The sequence below is a fragment of the Hordeum vulgare genome, chromosome 2H (genome assembly GCF_904849725.1).
Source record: "Hordeum vulgare subsp. vulgare chromosome 2H, MorexV3_pseudomolecules_assembly, whole genome shotgun sequence".
Classification (NCBI taxonomy): Eukaryota; Viridiplantae; Streptophyta; class Magnoliopsida; order Poales; family Poaceae; genus Hordeum; species Hordeum vulgare.
This window is the reverse complement of record NC_058519.1, coordinates 243,619,220-243,635,300: the sequence shown is the minus strand read 5'-3', so window position 1 is coordinate 243,635,300 and position 16,081 is coordinate 243,619,220.

Here is a 16,081-nt window from a genome sequence, read left to right as displayed (position 1 = left end):
ATAGTAGTTGATGCAGAAAGTATCGGTCTACTTGTTTTGGACGTGATGCCTACAGATATAATCATTGCCATAGATAACGTCATGACTTTGTGCGGTTCTATGAATTGCTCGACAGTAATTCATTCAACCACCGTCTACTTGCTTTCATGAGAGAAGCCACTAGTGAACACTACGGCCCCCGGGTCTATTCACACCGATCGTTTCCACTTTCGCTTTTACCTTCCTTTGTTTCTTTTTGCTTTCAGTTCTCACTTGGCAAATAATTTATAAGGGATTGACAACCCCTTCATAGCGTTGGGTGCAAGCTCTTTGTGTTTGTGCAGGTACTTGTGACAATACTTCACTGGATCCATACCTTGGTTCTCAAAACTAAGGGAAATACTTACCGCCGCTGTGCTACATCACCCTTTCCGCTTCGAGGGAACACCAACGCGGGGCTCCAAGGCAACGCGGGAATCCTTTGCATATTTTCCAAGGAAGTCCCTAATGGCGTAGCCGTAGCAGAAGGATTTCTGGTGCCGTTGCTGAGGAGTATCAAGACAAGAATAGTCTCCTGTCAGCACGCTTGTTTCTGGCGCCGTTGGAAGGTCTTTTGTTGCAGTAGGAGAAGTATTTCTGGCGTCGTTGCCGGGGAAGAAGAGATCTATCCAAGTAGGTCTCACAAACTCATCTCTTGTATTTACTTTTTTTCCAGTTGCCTCCCATTTTCCTCTCCCCCACTTCACATTTGCCGTTTTCATTTGCCTTTCTCCTTTGCCGTTTTCTTTTGCGTTTTGCCTTTTTGCCTTTTTCCTTTGCCAGTTTTCTTGCTTGCTAGTGTGCTTGTTTGTTTGTTGAAGTCATCATGGCTGAAAACACCAAACTTTGCGACTTCTCGAGTACCAATAATAATTATTTTATTAGTACTCCGATTGCTCCCACCACTAGTGCGGAATCGTATGAAATCAACGCAGCTTTGCTGAATCTTGTTATGAAATAGGAATTCTCTGGCCTTCCTAGTGAAGATGCCGCATCCCATCTCAATAACTTGATTGAGCTTTGCGATATGCAAAAGAAAAGAGATGTGGATAATGACGTGATTAAGTTGAAGCTTTTTCCTTTCTCGTTGCGAGATCGCGCAAAAACTTGGTTTTCTTCTTTGCCTAAAAATAGTATCGATTATTGGGATAAGTGCAAAGATGCTTACATATCCAAGTATTTTCCGCCGGCTAAGACTATCTCCTTACATAACGATATCATGAATTTCAAGAAACTTGATCATGAACATGTTGCACAATCTTGAGAGAGAATGAAGTTAATGATTAGAAATTGTCCCGCTCATGGCTTGAGTTTGTGGATGATTATACAAATCTTTTACGCTGGCTTGAATTTTGCCTCTCGCAATATCTTGGACTCCGCCTCAGGTGGACGTTCATGGAAATCACGTTAGGAGACGCTACAAAACTCCTAGACAATATCATGACCAACTACTCTCAGTGGCACACTAAAAGGTCACCTGCTAGCAAAAAGGTACACACTATAGAAGAAATTAACTAGCTTAGTGCTAAGATGGACGAGTTGACGAATCTGGTTGCTAGTAGAAATGCTCCTTTAGATCCTGATGACATGCCACTATCTTCCTTGATTGAGAGTAGCAACGCTAGTTTGGACCTTAATTTTGTTGGTAGGAACAATTTTAGCAACAACAATGCTTTTAGAGGAAACTATGTCCCTAGGCCTTTTCCTAGTAACTCCTCTAACAATTATGGCAATTCCTACAACAACACTTATGGAAATCACAACAAATTACCCTCTACTTTAGAGTAATATCAAAGAGTTCATCAACTCTCAAAATATTTTCAATGCGTCCATAGAGGAAAAACTACTCAAAATTGACGATTTGGCTAAGAGTGTTGATAGGATGTCTTGTGATATTGATGCTTTGAAAGTTAGATGTGCCCCTCCCAAGGTCAACTTGGATGAAAATTTAAAAGCTATGCATGTCTCCATGAATGAGAGCAAAGAAAGAACCGCCCAAATTCACGCTAGGCATGAATGGTTTAAAAGGGTGCGTTCTAGTGATGTAAATCACGAAGTCTTAAAGTTCTTGGTGTGACTCCTCTTGAATCTTTGTTTTCGTGTGTCAAACCTATTGATGAAGGGGCTGGATATGAATCCACTTTGGTTGAAAAAACGCCCCAATGATTCGGAGTCCACCTATCTTGACGATAAAGGTGTGGAGAGTGGAGTAGAAGAAATCAAAATTTTGGGTAGTAATGAAACTCCCACTTTGGATTTCATGGAATTCAATTATGATAGTTGCTCCTTGTTTGAATGCATTTCTTTGATGCAATCCATTGCAAACTCTCCACATGCTTATAGCCAAAGCAAAGCCTTTACCGCGCATATCGTAGATGCTATGATGAAATATCTTGAAGAGAAGCTCGAACTAGAAGTCTCTATACCTAGAAAACTTCATGATGAGTGGGAACCTACTATCAAAATCAAAATCAAAAACTATGAGTGCAATGCTTTGTGTGATTTGGGTTCTAGTGTTTCCGTGATTCCAAAGTCTTTATGTGGTATTCTTAGTTTTCATGAGATTGAAGAGTGTTATCTTAATTTGCATCTTGCGGATTCTACTGTCAAGAAACCCATGGGAAGGATCGATGATGTTCTTATTGTTGCAAATAAGAACTATGTACCCGTGGATTTCATTGTACTTGACATAGATTGCAATCCTTCATGTTCCATTATTCTTGGTAGACCTTTCCTAAGGACTATTGGCGCTATCATCGATATGAAGGAAGGGAATATTAGATTTCAATTTCCTCTAAAGAAGGGCATGGAGCACTTTCCTAGAAAGAAAATAAGATTGCCTTATGAATCTATGATGAGGGCTACTTATGGTTTGAGCACCAAAGAAGACTATACGTGATTCCATCACCTTTTGCCTAGCTAAGGGCGTTAAACAATAGCGCTTGTTGGGAGGCAACCCAACGAATCTATCCTTTTTCTTTCTGTTTTGTGTTTTCCACACTTTCATAAGAGAAGCCACTAGTGAACACTACAGCCCCGGGTTCTATTCACACCTATCGTTTCCACTTTTGCTTCTACCTTGCTTTGTTTCATTTTTCTTTCAGTTCTCACTTGGCAAACAATCTATAAGGGATTGACAACCCCTTCATAGCGTTGGGTGCAAGATCTTTGTGTTTGTGCAGGTACTTGTGAGAATCCTTCACTGGATAGATACCTTGGTTCTCAAAGCTGAGGGAAATACTTACCGCCGCTGTGCTACATCACCCTTTCCGCTTCGAGGGAACACTAACGCAAGGCTCCAAGGCCACGGGGGAATCCTTTGCATATTTGTCAAGGAAGTCCCTAAAGGCGTAGCCGTAGCAGAAGCATTCCTGGTGCCGTTGCTGAGGAGTATCAAGAAAAGAATAGTCTCCCGTCAGCACGCTTGTTTCTGGCGCCGTTGGAAGGTATTTTGTTGCAGTAGCACGCATAAACTAGGGTTTAAGCTTCTGTCACTCTAACCACCCATCATCTACTTACTACTTACCAATGCCTTCCTCTAGGCCCAAATAATGGTGAAGTGTTATGTAGTCGACGTTCACATAACACCACTAGAGGAAAAACAACATACAACACATCAAAATATCGAACGAATACCAAATTCACATGACTACTATTAGCATAACTTATCCCATGTCCTCCGGAACAAAAGTAACTACTCACAAATCATAATCATATTCATGACCAGAGAGGTAATGAGTAGCATCAAGGATCTGAACATAAACTCTTCCACCAAGTAATCCAACTAGCATCAACTACAAAGAGTAATCAACACTACTAGCAACCTTACAAGTAGCAATCGGAGTCGCGAGATGGAGATTGGTTACAAGAGATGAACTAGGGTTTGGAGATGAGATGGTGCTGATGAAGATGTTGATGGTGACGAGTCCCCTCCGATGAGAGGAGTGTTGGTGATGACGATGGCGACGATTTCCACCTCCAGGAGGGAAGTTCCCCTCGCAGGATCGTCCTGCCGGAGCTCTAGATTGGTTCTGCTCAAGTTCCGCCTCGTGGTGGTGGCGAAACCATGAAAAAGCTCCTCTGTGATTTTTTCCTGGACGAAACCCTCCATATAGAAAAAGAGGGGGCCAATGGGCTAGTGGGATGCCCACAAGCCCCCATGGCGCGACCTGGGGGGTGGCCGCACCGTGCAGGCTTGTGGGCACCCCCTGGTGCCCCTCTGGCACTTCTTCGGCCCAGTATTTTTGATAAATCGGGAAAAAATTCTGTGTTGATTTTTACGGCATTTGGAGTTGCGCATAATAGGTATCTCAACTTTGCTCCACTTTCAGGCCAGAATTCCAGTTGCCGGCATTCCTGTTGATTTTTACGGCGTTTGGAGTTGCGTAGAAAAGGCATAAGAATTGTACCATGAAGTGAAATAACAACCAAAGAAGCGATAAATATCAACATGAAAACATGATGCAAAATAGACGTATCAGCGTTGTTGGCCGACGACGGACGCGCAACGGGGCGATCAGAGGGCGTAGTGCGGGGCGTCAGCGGGTCTCGGCCGGAGGGCGGCGGCGCGATGCAGGTCTGACCGGAGCGGGGCTAGCGAAGGGGCTCTGGATCGGGGCTCCTCCCCGATCTGGAGCTCAGGCCCGAGGGGCGGAGATGCGGCGGCAGCTTCGGGCCCGGGCGGGCCTCACGCGGGCTGGAGCGGGCCTGCGGTGCAGGTGGGACGAGGAGAGGCTGCGCTAGGGTTTGAGGGGGCGCACAGATCCTGATGCAGGGCTCGGGCTGCCCGATTTGGACGTGGGAATGCCCATTTATAGCAGTTTTGTCTAGGGTTTGGGGTTTTCAGGGCCGATTTTGACCGCGCGATCGCGATCTTACGTCCCCCACCGCACGGTTGGCACGGTGGGCTCGTTGTGCGTGTAGAGTGGGTTTTGGGCTAAGATGAGAGGGAAATGGTGCGACCCGGCGAATGAGATTTAAAACACCGAAACGTCCTACGATAACCCACTGACGGTGCCGCTACGGTCGACCGTTCAGCTATCAAACTGACTCTGATTGCGACGAAAATTGGCAGGCGGCCTACCTACATAAAAATAAGACCGCACACCATGTTTCAACCCAATCCGAGAATATTTTATACACACTTTTAAAAACAAATATTAGCGATGTCGCGGGCTCGTGCGTGTGTGGTTGGTCTCAAAATGGGCAACGACGAACACAGAGAGAACCGGCAACTAATAATGGATGCAGGTTTTGAAAACTGGCGGCAACGGAGTGCGGATCCAATGCAGATGATGCGCATGATGCGATGATGAATGCGAGAGACAAACGAACCACACGACGAGAACGGAATAAAAGGGGAATCTTGTGGAGCGTCAGTCTCGGGTTGTCACAGGGGCGCCGGTGGGGGGAAGGGCATGGGGGGAAGGGGCAGTGGGGGCGTCGGTGTAGGGCTGGTGGGGGTGCCATTAGGGGGCACCTGTGGAGGGGATGGTGGGGGCGCCGGTGGAGAGCGCCGATGGAGGGGGCGGTGGGGGCTGTCGATGGAGAGGACGGTGGGGGCTGCCGGTGGAGGGCGCCCGTGGATGGGACAGGAGGGCGTCGATGGACTGCACCGCTGGAGGGAGCGGTGGGGACGCCGATGGAGGAGAGCTATGTGCGAGATCTGTCGCGGGATGGAGGCGGCAGGGGGATTTGGTGAAAAAACTTAGCGCGCGTGGCGGTTAACTCAAAATAGCGGTAGCGCTGGTTCTGAACCAGCGCTATAGCTAACTTAGCTATAGTGCTTGTTTACAAACCAGCGCTACTGCTATCATTTCGAATTATTATTATTTTAATTATAAAATACAAGTAGCACTAGCACTGGTTTAGGGAACCAGCGCTATAGCTAAGTTAGCTATAGCATTGGTTCCCTAAACTAGCACTACTGCTATATTTTCCATCTTTTCTTTTTATTATTTTCCTTTTCTGGTTTTTTGTTTCCTTTTTTTTCATTATTTTCCTTTTCTTTTCTGTTTACTTTCCTTTTTATTTTGTACTGCTTTCTCCCTTTTGTTTTTGTTTTTTTGTTTTTCTCCCGACAATGGCGTCTCCCTCTCCCCCAATGCGCGAATATCACCGGAACCCACTAGTAGGAGAAATGCTACCAGTAGCGCTGGTTTTACCCTTACTAGTAGCTCTAGGGCCAGCTCTACTGCTAACGCGCTATAGCTAACTCTTAGTAGTAGCGCGTTACTGAAAACGCTACTCGTATCTACGTTAGCAGTAGCGCTGGAATAAGTAAAGCACTACTGGTAAGTCAGTGCTATTGTTAATATTTCGGCGCTACTGCTAATATTCCTGCTTTTAAAATTTAATTCGCATCGTATTTATGTCCCCCCTACGTATTTGTGCATGCTCTATAAAGCGGTTTCATCATATCACAATAAACATGCATAATTTGCATCATATCATACACATAAAGTATCATGTCATATAAGTCATCACCATCTTACGTACTCATCTAACAACTCATCATCATCTTAATCATATACCAACTTATCATATGATACACATAAAGTAAAACAGAAAAACATCATAATAGTCATCATATGCATGCATCCTAATCGATCATGTCAAGTTAATATAAACCAGAATAACTTGTCTCTCATAAGACCTAGTCCTCGCTCCTAGGTATAATGTCATAAAACAGAATAACACCTATGTCTCCATGATGAAGCACAGAGATCCAACGGTATCCAACTTGTGGCTTGCGATCCTTCTTTATTTCTCTCCATGCTTCAATTTGGAGCTTTTTTGATTTTGATTTGCAGTTACTCGAGTATGGAGCATCGAACTCAGCCCTCAGCGGGCTTTTAATTTTCATATGACCTTCTGGGTGCATCAACAGAGGCACTACATCATGTGTCAGTTGCTATTGAAGAACATAATAATAACCTAGTTAGCAATGTAATCAACACCATTTATGCAATAGTAGAGTGTACTTAATTAGGAAACTCTTACCAATATATTTCGGCGAATGTCATCCGACCTCAAACTATGCACTAGTGGCATGGAGAATGTATAATTTTCGCCAATTACCAAATTATACGAGAAGTTGTCCCTAGAAACCAGAACACCAGCAAGAAAGTAGAGAAGAACATCCTTCTCCTCCCAAGTTAGATGTGATCCACACATGTAGTGTATCGTGTCAATTAATTTCCGTAATTCACGCGAAGAAACGAAATAAGCTGTAAATTTTAATTTAACCAATTTGGTATATGGATGAACAAGAACTATTTATAAATATAGAATGCAAAGTAGTTGACAAATATGGTTGAGGAAGTCACATGGAGGTAAAACAGGAAGCATATCGACAACCATACAAATGTCGATGTTGCTTGGCATATTATCTTCATGACGAAGATCGAAGGTTATTTCCATACCCTCCTAAAATCGATATGCCTTGCAAAGATCTTGCCAATATGGGCACCCTATTTTTGTGTGAAAAACTGAATTAAATACATTGATAACAAATGTGTGACCATGTATAGTCCTCACGTTAGCGCTCCTCATCTCAATTATCTCGTGGTCTTCGAAATAGAGCCTCTCCAACACATATCTTCTTGCATGGAAAGGGAGGAACATATCTCCATTCTTGTCAAGCTTCATGCCGAAGAACCTATCGTCTTGCACGTGAGGCGTGTCGCACATACCCCGACGGTCGCTGCAATATTCATACTCCCAATATTCATCGTTTGACATTTCCTGTTTTAATGTGGTAATTTAACTTATAATCCATGGAACATGTTTGTAAATGTGTAAACAACAACCGTGACACTATATCGAAAGATTTGAATATCTATATATAAACAGAAGCATGAATAATAAAAAGGGAGCTATATTTGGTCGGAATGTTGATTCATTACCCTTTCCGGCAATTCCCAAGCACTCCATATGTCCTAGTTTCTACCATTAATCATGTCAAAATTCACGGAATTTTTTTGCATGAACTTTGCTAAATAGTGGACAAATGGAGCGCGTGAAATTTGCTGGAACGGAAATGAATCAAAATTCTGGCAAAACATTGGCCACTTGGACATCCCGGCAAAACTTAGCACAACTTAGCAAGCAAAAGTGAGAAACTCAGTACTGTTTTATGCATTAACACGAACAAAAGGATGATATTCGTAGTCTTCATTAATTGATTAATTAACTAATTAGTTAATTAGTTGGTTAGTTAGCTCATTCATCATCTTTGTGTGACTATTTCTATCCCTTGGATGAACAATGTCCAACTTGTCATGCAAGTGTTGTAGGTTGGTGAAATACGTATGCGCCCTTTTTCCTGTCCAAAGTTTAAATAAGTTGTTTGAAACCATTGGTTGTCTAATTCAAACCTAATGTGCCTACTTACATTAAATTTACAAACATGAATGATTTATTTCACATTCTTTACATAATAGTCAAGTGTGAAGCATAGGAATTTTTTCCTTCTTTCTAGTTAGCCCATCAATATATCTTCAACAAACATATCTTGATTTTATTATTAACATGTATCTCAAGATTACATCTTGAACGGATGGCCCTAAAATCAAAATGGCAGTAGCCTTTGGGTGCCTAGAGCGGGAGGGGAGGGGGGCGGTGGAGCCTGGAGGGGGGTGGGGGGCTTACCGGAGCAGGATGGGGAGGGGGTTTACTGGAGCGGGAGGGGAAGGGGGCTTTACAGAGCGGGAGGGGAGGGGGGCGGTGGCGACGTTGAGGGAGGTGGCGGCGACGACGACGACGACGGAGGCGGCGAGGGAGGCGGCGGCAACGACGACGACCATGACGGCGAGGGAGGCGGTGACGGCTTGAGATCGAGGAGAGAGGGGGGTGGGGGAGTAGGGGAGAGTTAGGAATTTTTTAGCACGGTGTGGGGTGTAAAGTCAACATAGCAGTAGAGCTGGTTCCGGAGGAGCGCTACTGATATTGTACTTAGCAGTAGCGCTTTTACCATTCCAGCGCTGCTACTACAGCTACTATCGGTTACCTCGTTGGGCCCCTTTTTCCAGTAGCGCTGGATGCAACGCAGCACTACTGCTATGGACCTTAGCAGTAGTGCTGGACTAGGAACGGCGCTGCTACAATAGCTACTGCAGGTGGCCTCGTTGGTCCCTGTTTATCAGTAGCGCAGAATATAAGGCCAGCGCTACTGCTAAGGACATTAGCAATAGCACGTTGTATTTCCAGCGCTCCTACTAAGTAGCAGCAGCGCTTTCTACTTTCTAGCGCTACTAATATGCTCCTACTTATAAGGTTTTTCCTAGTAGTGACCATGCATGTGGTGGTAACATATCAGTTGACCGATAATGGTTACTTAAGTGCGTACAGAAAATAGATACATATATATAAATGTAGGTTTCTGAATAGGTGCGTCGACGAAGTTTCACATTGAGCTTCTTCCCTTGCTTGTTCGTTGCCGAGTAATTGAGCCCCTCCTTGTGACTTTTCTAGAACCATGGAGTTTGATCTTTCTTAGGTAATGTATTCTTAATTCTTCTTTTCACGTATGCTTCATCGTCATCGTCATCTTCCCTCAACGGGTTGCCGTATTGGTCGTAGTCTTCGTCGTTGGCGACTCGATCCATACCGACGATGCTCCTCTTGGATCTCCTCACGACAACACGACTGGTATTGGACGGGTCGATTATGACGAAGCATTGTGTCACGTGCTTAGTGTGTACCCATCGCTCATTTTTGGCAATGATGTTAACGTTCACGGGAGTGCTCTTCGCGTCGGGTATAGAGATGGTGGTGAAATATTTGTTTTCTATTACGATGTCCTTCGCCCATCTTACACGGAACTTCGTCGCATCGTGCATTCCAGCATAGTCAAGCTCCCAGATCTCTTCGACCCTTCCATAGAATCTTTCAGTTGTGTCGCTGGCGTCAGTCATGCATTGAATTGTCACCCCCGAGTTCTGGTAATCACTATCCATGTCTTTGGCCTCCGTTTAGAACGTGTACCCATTGATCTATTAGGACCGATAGGTCGCGACCTTGGGCGCAGGTCCTTGTGCTAAGGCGTGTATGAGCAATCCGTCCGAACTGCCCTCTTGTGGGGTATTTTCAAGAACTTCCTCTTTGAACCAACACAAGAATGTAGCGTTGTGCTCTACAGTAACTTCATCGTCCGTCTTGAGCACCCCCTTATCATGGTACTTCTTTGTGATGCTTTCTTTGTGTCGTGCCACATAATCATCTACCACATCTGGGTGTTGTAGCACTACTAAGTTATCCCTGTCGAAGTGATTCCGTTGATCCGAGTAGTCCACGTGCAATTCCCTCCGGCCGTTGTTGTGACCATCTCCTTCGAGCTTCCCATCGTGCTTCTTGATGGGAAAACCAACAACAGGGTCTCCGACGCTTATATAATTCTCGCAAAAGGAGACACACTAATGCGTCAGATACCCCTGGATGATGCTCCCTTCGGGACGGGACTTGTTACGAACGAATCCTTTGATGACCCCATTCATCCTCTCAAATGGCATCATGCTATGAAGGAATGTCGGCCCGAGGTCGGTGATGTCGTCCACGATGTGGACACATAGATGCACCATGACGTCAAAGAACGCGGGCGGGAAGTACATCTCAAGCTCACATAGTATGACAACGATCTCTTCCTATAGCCTTGAGAGTTGCTTCACACTTATGGACTTTTGAGAGATAACATCGAAGAAGTTGAAGAGACCAGTAAGCGTGTCACGGACGTGCTTGTCCATTATCCCTCTCATGGCAACCGGGAGTATCTGCGTCATCATCACGTGACAGTCATGAGACTTCATCCCGCTGAACCTTTTCTTCTTGGGGTCTAGAAATCTGCTTATCTTCCTACAGTAACCGAAACTGACTTTGATTCCCATAAGGAGCTTGATGAATTGATTGATCTCCTTCGCACTTAAGGTGAAGCAAGAAGGGGGTCAAGAATTCTCCTCCTTCTTGTTGCCTTTTTTTCCCCTTTCCCCCTCCTCTGTCTCCGTCTCCTCCATCAACTTTTTACGGTGGAGGTCTTTCCTCATCTACAAATCATCCAAGTCTTTCCTTGCCTTCGGCCCATCCTTGGTCTTCTCCAGCATGTTCATCAGTGTGCCAAGCAAGCTCTCGAGGACATTCTTCATGATACACATTTGATCCAGGCAATGAGGCGTCTCGTAATTGGGCCAGTACTCCAAGTCCCAGAATACATACCTTGCTTTCAATACCTTCAGCAGCAGTTCTGGCGCCTTTTTGATCTTTCTCGACCCGGGGCATTGTTCCCAGTTTCTCAACAGCTAGTCGATTTTAGTGCCGCTCCTCTTACGTGGAGGTTCTCGAAGCTCAGCCAACCCATTGAATAGATCTCCAGGCTTTTTCCACGGGATATCCTTCTCGAGCCATCTATGATTCCCCATGTACAAATTTTTCCCAGACCCGCCATCTTTCGTTGACGTAAGCTGCTGAGACGTTGTATCATCCATGCACCTCATGCATCCGCAGTATCCGTGTCACACCTGGCCTGAGGTGTACCCGTAACCGAGATAGTCGTGCACCGTCGTCATCAGCGTGGCTCTCATATGGAAATACTCTCCTTTGCTGGCATCCCATATCCATGTCGGTGACTTCCATAACGTATCTAACTCCTCTTGCAGAAGCCCCATAAATAGGTTAATACTATTTCCCGGTTGTTTCAGCCCTTGAATCAGCATGCACATGTGTATGTACTTTGTCTTCATGCACTTCCATGGGGGGAGGTTGTACATCCATACAAACACGGGCCATGTGCTGTCGTTGGTGTTATGGTTTCCAAACGGATTCATGCCATCGGTACTCGCACCAAGCACGGTTCCTTGGATCTTCTTTATCAAATGCATATACAGTGTTGAATGCTCTCCACTGGCTGCCATCTACGAGGTGTCTCAGCCTCGGATCATCTCCATCGTCAAACTTCTTCCTCTCCACGTGCCATCGCATGATCTTTGCTACCTTAGGATCTATGAAATACCGCTGCAAACGGGGGAGTGATCGGAAGTACCATATAACTTTCTGAGAAGCTTTCTTTCCTGCCTTCTTGTATCAAGAAGCATTGCACACTGGACAATTTGTTTTTTCCACGTGCTCCCCCCAATAAATGATGCAATCGTTGATGCATGCGTGGTACCTAATGTGCGGCAAACCAAAAGGGCAAACGATTTTTTCGGCGTCCTCCACACTACTAGGACACAGGTTCCCCGCGGAAAGAACTTTATTATATAGATACTTCAAATGCTCATCGAGGCTTTTGTCTATCCATTTGTTTTTGGCCTTCGTCTTTAGAAGTTTGAGCGTGAATCTCAAGCGGGTAACCTCGGGATCGCAACCGTCATACAATGGAGTCCTCGAGTACACTTAAAGTTGAGCCATCTTGGCCTCCTCTCTAGAAGCAGCTCTCTCGCTAGTCGTACTCTTGCGAAGGACGTCTTGAACATGAGGGTCTTGCACGACTTCACTCCGTAGCGTCGAAGACTGCGGCATGACCACTGCCTCTTCTCCACCATGTCCATACTCTTCTTTGCCATGTCCGAAATCTTCTCCGCCGCCGTCATTTCCGTACTCTTCCCCACCGCCATGTACGGCACCATCGTCTTAGTGTCGATCGGTCATCTCTTCGTCTAGCCCCATGTCGTTATTCCCTGCGATTTGGACGTCCTCATCATCATCATCTTCTTTGCTTATCCTCTGAGTATAGCCATCCATGAAACCATTCATTAGCAGGTGCGCCTTCAAAGTGCCATGATCAAAAGGGTCCAAAAGGACTCCTTCCTTGCATCTTGCACACGGACATCTAATCCTAGTCTGATTATTTGCATACATGTCCATCACCGCAGATTGCATGTACTGCTCCACCTTCCATCCATTCACCTTCATGGCCGACTGCACGGTATAACAAGAAAAATGGTTATAAAATAAATAATGCATGCATGCTTCAAAGTCTTATAAAATTTCGGCATGACCTTGCCTAAAAATAGGACATATTGAGTTTGCTCGAAATTCACCGAAACGGAAATAAATCGACATTTCGGCAAAACATAAGCAACTCGAGGAAATGTCACACTCGCACAAATCTCTCCATATATATATACCAAACACACATATTCTCATTCACACACAGATTCCCATTCTCTAAATAAACAATTTTTTTACTCACCTATATATATCCCGAGAGAAACCGATAGAGAGAGATGATGAGAGAGCCCGATTGAAAGAGCATGCGTGGATGGCTAAATAGCTAGCTAGATCTAGTTGTTGGGGAGGAGAGGTGAATCTAGCTATCTAACTAATGGAGAGGGAGTTATGGCGGGGGGGGGGCATTAATGTGGAGAGGAAGAGAGGTAGGACAAAGAGAGTTGTGAGAGATGCCATTTACGAAGGAGAAAGTTATGGTGGAGGGGGACATTAATAAGGAGAGAAGAGAGGTAGGAGGAAGAGAGAAGAAGAGCAACAATGGTGTGGAGAGTGGAAAGGGGAAAGGAGGGGGAGAGAGGTCAAAGTGGGGGAGAGGAGGGGGAGGGGGGGGGGGTAAAAAGGTGGCACCAGCCGCAACTAGCAGTAGCTCTGCATACCAGAAAGCGTTGCTGCTATGCTATTTGTAGTGGCGCTAGTCACATGCGAGCGCTACTACTAAGTGGGGCCCACTAGCAGCAGCGGTGTTGCAAAACAAAGCACTACTGCTAAACACTTAGCAGTAGCGTTGGATTTTGGGCAACGATGCTACTACAGCTACCGTCGGTGGCATCATCTGGTCCCACATTGTAGTAGCATAATTTTGATAAGCAGTGCCACTGCTAAGATGTTAGTAGTGGCGCTTAACTGGATCAGCGCTACTGCTAATTAGCAGCAGCGTTTTCTTTTTTCTAGCACTACCACTGAGGTCCTGCCTATAAGCATTTCCCTAGTAGTGCAAGCTCGTTATCTGTGCTTCTCTGGTGTCCTTTTTGGCTGGCCAATATATTCAACATATTTGCGAACCCGCGTAGTTGTCGTAGATGCCAAGAAACAGACTCTCTACTCATTGTAGTGACGAATGCGACGTCACCCGAACCATGGCCGCCACGAATGGCATCGTCGGCGTCGATTCCGACCGCCCCGCGACTAGTCGCCTCCTCCCCTTGATGTGAGCTTGCGTGGTCTCCCCCACATGGCCTCTACATGCCGAGCTGCTGCCGCTAGTGACAGACCGGTGTGTCACCACCGCGCGAAATGGTCGCTGGCGGCTAACCGCCAGCATAGGTGACGTGGCAACGTCACTGTTGGCTAATGACGGTGCTAACTAATTCCTATAGCAACTTCTAGTGGGCCTCGATGCCTATTAGTTGGGAACTAGGTTAATTTAACCCCGGTTAAGTAACTATGCCACTGACATGTGGACCCTACACGTCATGTTTGACTTGGACACTGTCAGTTGACCTACTCAGGTCATCTTGACATAGAGATGATGCAATTAATGATTTTCTTCCTTTAATAATTCAGGAAATTTAAGAAAATATTATAAACTTTAAAAAATCATAGAAAATAACATGTAAGTCATATTTAAATAAATTATATATGAAAAATGATCACAAAATTCTAAAAAAACCATGTGTATCATTTTCATGCAAGTTTGAACAACTCAAGGCTGCTGGATATGAGAATTTGAATAATGGTATTGGAAATGCCGTATATGGAGTTTGAATTTCAATCATGGGTTCAAACCAACTTCATTTAATTTGTTGCTAGATGCATTAGCTTAATCAAAACCATATTGCCATGGCAAGATCATGCATCATAGTGTTGCATTTCTATGAAGTAAATGTTATTCTTTTCATGTTTGCCAGTGTTGTTTCCCGTTGGTAGACGTTGTTTCGATGGGATCGGTGTCATTGATGAAGACTCATTGCAATCTTCAGACGTGCCAGGCAAGCAAAACCCCTTTTAGCATTTTGATACAATCCCATTCTCCCGCTCTTGCTCCCGTTTACTGCATTAGGACTATAATGATTCAATCGGTACATGTTCTTGATAGTTGAACCCTTTCCTTTGCATGACCTTTCTTTGTCACAATAAATAGTTGAAACCACTTAGCATGAATAGCAACATCTTGCGCCTTGTTGTGCCTACTCATTCATGCTTGCTTACTGTGTCTTCTAAGCTTAGAGTTGTGTCGGGTGTGATCCACTTAGGCGATGAATTGGTATGGTTGTGATCATTTCCTACTACGCGAAAGCTAAGTGTGTGAATCCAAGTTGTTAAAGTTAGCGATGATAGGCCATGTAGCAGTACATGGTGGGTTGTCTTATCGAAACTGCTCTTAGGACCTGAGATCTTCTGTTTGTGTTCCAAGACAAGATACTACCGCACATTGGGCTCTGATAACTCAAGCTCTCTCACCCTATTGACTTCCTTGTTCTCAGCCCAGGAGTCGCAGTAGTTCAAAATGTTTATAAGTTGTGGCATGTTGTGCGAAGTTGATGAATGGACCAGTCAGGACCAGCTTGGGGCCATGATCACATCATTTGAGGCCATAATGGAAACCTCGGGTGGACTTGCATTATGGGTTCGAACTCAGATAGGCGACTACCTTGGGTGTTAGTCAATGTAAGTTAACATCCGTGGCTGACACGCTCACCAGGCTTCCGCTTGAAGGTTGCCGAGTGCATGACGTGTGTGTGGCGGTAAGTGGCAGGAGCGTGTGTGAGGAAGTATACCCCTGCTTGGTTAAATGATCTGTTCGAATAGACGCATCCTCCGATATGGACTACTTAGAACCTTATATGGTTCACATACAGGTGAAATGGATACTCTAAAATGCGCAAGATAAGTGTGAGTGATATGGATGGCCTTCTCATAGGGAGACGGTAGAGGATCCATAGTGGTGTACTGATATGGTCAATATGTGGACTCGTGTGTGCTATTCCACGTGAAAGAAAGAATTCATTGTCGCAGTACAGGCTGGCCAAGGGTCCAAGCTAGCTTGATGCAATGAACTCCACAACCCCCCTTTGTTCATAATGATGCATATGTAGATAGTTCCGATGCAAGTCTTGCTGAG